Source organism: Limulus polyphemus, unplaced genomic scaffold, assembly GCF_000517525.1.
Source record: "Limulus polyphemus unplaced genomic scaffold, Limulus_polyphemus-2.1.2 Scaffold2924, whole genome shotgun sequence".
Lineage (NCBI taxonomy): Eukaryota > Metazoa > Arthropoda > Merostomata > Xiphosura > Limulidae > Limulus > Limulus polyphemus.
In genome coordinates, this window is record NW_013668534.1 from 21,404 (window position 1) to 28,700 (window position 7,297).

The window sequence follows — 7,297 nt, forward strand, 5'->3', positions numbered from 1 at the left end:
AATACACTTAATTTCCACAGTCACTTTAACTTAATCACACACCATAATTCACAACGATTCACGCACTTTATTTACGACTTGACTCGAGTACTGTCTCTTTTTCTCCCTATCTTCAATTTTTATCTCGCTTTATTTGCCGGGTTTATATACTAAAAAAGAGAGCGTCTAGAATGCACTCGGGCCTTCATGATCCTTCTAGAAACTCATCACGTGTTACCAGCGTCACGTGACTTCCGCTGTCGTAACAATATAATGCCCAAATGAGGCCTAGAACTTTAAAAAACTATCAGACATTATAATGTAACGATACTCACTTAAAGCAACGAGAAAAATTCAGAAGGTTCGAGTAGCATGACACCAATTTACAAAAATTTAACTACTAACAAATGATTCATAAACAGTCACGTAATCTACCTGCAGATAAATTATCGCTTCTAAATATACTAAATTTAATATTTCTGTTTTATAACTATGTAAATCATAACTCTTGTATTAAATTTAAACGAAACAATTATGTATAACTAACATATACCGAGATCCTATTCTTCAGTTACATCACTGAGGGGGGTCACACCTAGATTAAATCAGTGGCATATCCAGGTTAAGTTGAATTAATTCAAGAAAACTATATTATTGCGTCAACGAGGCCACGTGACTAGTGTCACGCCACTTCTCTCGAACCTTCGTGAATGCCCTAGCATTTACTAGATATATGTTTGTCTGGTATATATATAAGACGCTCACAACGTGACGGGACAATGTGTGTAGGTAGAAAGTAATTGATTTGCAGTCAGAGAGTATTGATGAAGTTCGTTATTGCGTTTGTTTTTGCGCGAATGTTGGAATCAAGTGTATTGTAAAGCTATATTCAGAAAGAAGAAACCAGTTTTATTAAGTAAGGACTTGTGTCACTAAAGTTTCGTCGGAACGAAGTTACGGAAAGTTAATTAACAAACGGAGATGTAACAATATATTATAGGTCTGCTTAAAAGAACAAAAGTAACTTGAAACAAGATCAACTTAACGGTTTTTTCTGCCACTTGTTACGTGAAACCTTCATATATTCAGAAAAAAGAAATAATTCAGAGTAAATATAATAACACTAAAAGAAGACAGTTATATTTAAATATCACAAATGTATGGTAGAAATTATGAAACCCAAATGTCCTGTTGTGCAGTTACAATAATTATAATAATTATTTGCCCAACTAATTAACTGTTCCAAGTCATTTTGTATTACCCCAATATCTTAGATACAGCTGGAAATGCCCAATAATTTTGTTATATGCCCAACCACAGAATTTAAGATAAAAAAATTAAATTGAAATATTGAAATATTTTATTGAAAATGTTAAAGAAACTTATTCTTCAATGATGAACATCAAAAGTATATCTCAGAATTAAGTGACATATAAAGCAACACAACTCTGTTACCCACAAACCCTACTAATTTACTAATTATGCCCCTATCATTATAAATAAAATATATAGATTATATTCGTTGAATGCAGTGATTTAAATAGTTGCACGTAAACCTTTAAGCAAATTTGGTATATGATCAATGATTTGGAGAACATTTAAGAAAGTCAGTTAAATGCTGAAGAAAAAAGTAATTGTATATACCTAAAAATACTGATGCCTATCGGCTTTCTCAAAACCTTAAATTTAAGTCCAAAGTTGCAGTTAAACTATTAAAGTCACCATCTAGAAGTTATGAGATTATCAGATCATGTACTTGAAACATCAACTTCCTATGATTATATTCTAGTAGAAGTGAAAAAAATTAATCAGACAATTAGTTAGTAGCTAGTAGTTACACAAAATGGAAGAAACCATAAGAAAATTGGTTTTTCAAGTGTAAATTAAAAAGACATATTGGGAGGAACTGTAGATTAAAGCATGTATAGAATAAGAACTCCTCTAAAAGGATACTAAAAACACGGAACATATATTTGTGGGAATAACCTAACAAGTCAAAGGAACAACGGAGCTAATAAGACATAAAAAAGACAGGAGCTAGTTGGATTTATTGGTGAAATTCATCTGGGAATATTTCATCTATCCAAAATGAGATAAGAAGTCCATTATTTAAGGAGAATCGTACATGGGTCCAATGGTTCATTCACAGCAAACTTTGCACTGTACTGTTTGTCACTGGCTGGTTCTACAGCTACAGTAGTTGGACCTAGTTTATTTGAGAGGTGAGACATTGCCTACAGAGATGAAGAAGAAAGATGCATTGGTTTAAACAGCAGTCAGACATAAATTTACAGCAAGAGGGAGATTCTATACACCTCATAATACATCGTTAATTAACATCAAAGAAGAGTGCATATTGAGAACTGACTTTATTTGTAAAAATGGGTGTAAGGTTATAAATTTCATAAAATTTTAAAGGGACAAAAATGAGATTATTAGCCCATCAAGGATGTCCCTTCCAGCTCCCAACTATATCCATCTCTTACTCCTCATGTATTCATCCAATCTTTTCTTGAACTCAATTAAATTTTATGCTTCCACTACCCTTAAAGGCAGCTCATTCCAAAAGCACCCTGTTTGCAAAGTAATACTGTTTAAACTCCAGACGACTCCTACGCTGCCAAACTTTGAATTTAAGACCTCTTATCAAACGCTTTATGAAAATCAAGGTAAACCAAATCCACAGTATTTCTTGCATCAACTTTTGCAGTAACATCCTCAAAGAATGTCAGAAGATTTGTTAAACAAGATTTTCCCTTAGTGAAACTATGCTGGCTCCTTGACACTATATCAAACTGCTTTAAGTAACTCTGCAATGCATCTTTAATCACACTCTTTAAAACCTTCCCAGCTACTGATGTAAGACTAACTGGCCTATAATTGCCTGGACAATGTTTACCACCTCCTTTAAATATTGGCCTAACATTAGCTAACTGCCAATCACCTAATACTCTTCCGCTACTCAATAACCTATAAAAATATTAGCCAGCAGTTCACAAATATAATTTTTAAGCTCTTTAAAACTTTAGGATAAAAGTTGTCTGGTCCAGGGAATTTATCAATTTTTAGGATTCCCAACTTTTCTCTTACAATTTCAGAACGTAAAATGATATCTTTTAAATCAATATTTTCCCCATACATTAAGTGCTCTGGTTGAGGCATAATACTTGTATCTTCCTTCGTAAAAACTGAAGAGAACATATAATTTAATAAGTTTACCATCTCATAACCTTCCGAGATCAGCTCCCCACTATCATTTTTAAGAAACCCAATCTCCATCCTAACATTTTGACTACCCATTATATACCTAAAGAATTCCTTATTGATTGATTTAGCTCTTTCAGCCAACCCTCTTTCATATACAGTTTTTGCCCTTTTAACTTCCTTTTTAACCAGCTCTCTTGATTTCCTATAGTGCTCCAAATAATTATTTCCAGTAATTTTAAATTTATTGAATGCATTAAGTTTATCCTTAATATGATCTCTTAAACCATGCTGACTTATTCCACTCCATTGCCCTTTTTTTTCTGTAGGAAATATGCATGTTCTGTATGCATGTCAATTTTTCCTAAATGCTTCCCACATCTGTTCAAGATCCCCTCCCAACTCTTTAGTCCAATCTACAGAAGCCAGATCATGTCTCATTCCATCGAAATTGGTTTTCCTGAAATTTGGAATCAGGGTACTATTCTTCAATTCTACGTGTAGTACAATCCCACACCTAATAATGTAATGGTCGCTTGTGCTTAAATACTCACCAACCACAACTCTGTCTATCATATTCACATTGGATGCTAATATTAAATCTAATATAGCTTCCTCTCTTGTAGGTTCCATCACCAGTTGGTGTACAAAAGTGTCCTGAATAATTTCCAAGAACCTGAGGGCACTGTCAGACTCGGCATTTTCCCATAATAACATCTTTTTGAGTTACCATTCTGATCTCATTATACAATTTCTCATTGTTACGTATCAGAATTTAAAATGGTCTGAAACCGAATTAAATGATACTTTACATTTAGTAGTTAAATTGTACTTTGGATTTAGCAGTTAATATATATATAGTCAGTTTATGATATTTGTCAACAAGATTGATACACACAGGTTTCTTTTTTATACAAATACGTTTTAATATAGACACAACAATACAATGTACAATAACAGCAATTACAAATAGCTATAACAAACAATGATTTAAAAACAAAAGTTTCAAAAACTTACAAGCAATATAAGTCTTCCTTTTAGTCTGGAACTTCTGCGATATCTTATCTAGGGTTCACAATGAGGGAGTTGATTACGAGTTGATGTAGGTATAATTCACTTCACGGAAACTAGCTAGCTTTGTCCTTCATTATTTATCAGCCACACACACCGGGTTTTCCACCGTGACGTTATGTAATGTTTTCGTAAAAATACTAATGTCCGATGAGAATCCACTGAAGTTAAATGAGTTGTAATGTTCGAACTTTGTAAATGCTCCTGGTCAAATATCAGAAGTTTTCCGATTGATAAGCGTTATAACAATCACAGATGTAGCTTCCAAAGTTTATACAAAAAACTATAGCAAACTAACAATAGATACTGTCTTTGGCGTATCACAATGGTTATATTTATAGGCGTGTGGTGGCCTTCTAAGAAATTCAGATTACTTAACAATACAACTTTAAGCATTTACATACATACATATATTGTTGATTCTTACTCTCGAGAATCTTCTACAACTTTGGAGAATAGACCAGAGTTTCGCAATGCATATTTTACAATATCCTATGAATGTTTCTGAATATAAATTTAATCTGAACAAACGTTGATATTAAAATACATATATAATAACAAATCTGTTACACTCATTAACTTCCACATACTGCCCGGGTGGTGTATATCAAATCCCAGTTACAATAGTTTTCCCTTTATATCCACTAACACTAACTCAAACTGACCCAACCTCAATGTTATTTACTTTAATTTGCTCTAACTCAACAGGATGCAATTCATTCCACACATATGAACTCCTCCTCCCCCTTTCTCAATACTCTGTCTCTAGTAAATAACCTGAGGCCTGGTATTTCAAAAAAATTTTCGAATCCAACTAAGGTTCAATGATACCCATAATATAAAAATCTTCACTTTTCACACCTGCTTTGAACTTATCAATTTTATTTATATTTATTTATTTCATTTTTATTTCTCCTAGCATTACAATAGCAACAATTAATCCAAGATTTTAAAATACGTTCCTGTCTTATGCCTGCTGTACATGTTTTCCTGTCAATTATATCTCCTATTTTACTAATATCATAGCTCTCACCTCTGTCTAGCTTTAGTTTAAATCTACCACTACAGCTGAGTTAATAGCCAAAAAATCTCTGTTCATTACTACACCAGAAGTTGAACTTTTATTGACATTATAAATGGTGGTCATTGTACTACTGAAAAGTGAAATACTAATACCAGGAATTACCAAGAATAAATCTACATCTATTTAATGAAGTATAGTGGAATTAAACACTCCAGCATATCCTATAGGATTAATGGTTGGAAGAACTCTGTTGAACCTAAAAAAGTATAGAGTCATACATGACTTTATAAGGAAAATATTTAAATCAGCTTGTAATAAAATGAAAGGTCACTATAATGTTAATGCTAATACGACTGAATTTAATATTGTTACGTATCTGCTTGTTTGTTAATTTCCGGTATAAATTCTTTCCAGGAACTTCAGCGATACTAGTCTTTTCTTAATTAAACCAGTTTATTTTTCCTCGATTCAACTTTGTAATGCACAGAATTTCCAATCAGTACATTATACTTAACTGCTTTTATAACATACACTATAAATAACAGTGATTCACACACTTTACTTACGGTGCCTACTGTTCGCTTGACTCAGTTATCTATATCTTCAATCTATCTATCTATCTTCAAATCGCGCTGGTTTTTCTCACCAGGCTTATGTACTAAAAAAGAGGGCGCCTAGCAAACACTCGGACATTCGCGGGGTTACTCGATAATTCTTCAATCTATCTGCCTATCGCTGGCTTTCTTTGCCAGGCTTATATACTAAAAAAGAGGGTGTCAAGCAAACACTGAGACATTCGCAGGGTTCCTCGATAAGTCATGATCCTTCGAGAAACTCTAGCGCGCATGCTCCCAGCGTCACGCGACTTCCGCTGTCGTAACAATATGTATGACATGATATGTCTGAACAATTCTCTTTGCGAGAAAGAATGTCCAAAATTAAGTAGGTGTTAATAGTGACAAGACAGTCAATGATGATAAGTGATAAGAGGTCACCCCATCTGCAATCCCGTAACTCTCAGAGAAGAAAACTAACAAAAAATAGGCTTAGTGAATGGACAGATTACTGCACTTGTTTTATTTGTGTATTAAGGTTATTCAAGGGACTTCACAGTATAGGAAGAGAGAAGTGGTGTAAGCTATATTTTTAATGCTATAATTTAATTATTTGTTAAATAACTAAATTATAGTTCGTTGGTCGATTGGTAAAATATAATGGGTTTGTTCTGTTGAAGTCGGATTCCTATGATAGAGTTTTCTCCTGACTAAAGTTTTGTTGTTTCAAGCTCTGTGCTGAGTTCGAAACAATGTCGCTTCAACTAAACTTTAGAAAGGAGAATATCCATAAAAAAACCAACTATACTATTCCAATTCATTGATTATAGACTTCATTTTTTTTCAAATACCATGGTATTGGTGAGGCTATCCAAGTTCTGTTTCGTATTATGGCATATGTAATTTTGCCTTGTTTACAGTCTCAAGCAATTCTACATACATTTTGTAAGGATTTACCGTGTCATTTTTGAACATGTGCCTACAACTTGTGTGAAAGTGAACGTAGCCTGTTGAAACGATATAGAGGAAACTAACTGTTTCGTTATCATTATGTCAACCCGGCATGGCCAGGTGGTTGGAACGCTCGACTCACACTCTGAGGGTAGTTGGTTCGAATCCCCGTCTCACCAAACATACTCGCCCTTTCAGCCATAGGGGATTTATAATGTGACGGTCAGTCAATTCTATTATTCGTTGGTAAAAAAGTAGCCCAAGAGTTGGCGGTGGGTGATGATGACTTCACTCTTTTACTGCTAAATTAGAGACGTCAAGCACAGATAGCCCTCGTGTAGCTTTGCGCGAAATTCAAACCAAACCAAATCGTTACGTTAACTGAACTTTCTATCATTTTTACCAACTACTGGAAAATAATCCACCCAACGATGACACATATTATAACGATTTAGATTGTGTTAGTGTTTACTTTTATATATGTTAACTATAAATTCCAATTTGGAGTTTTACT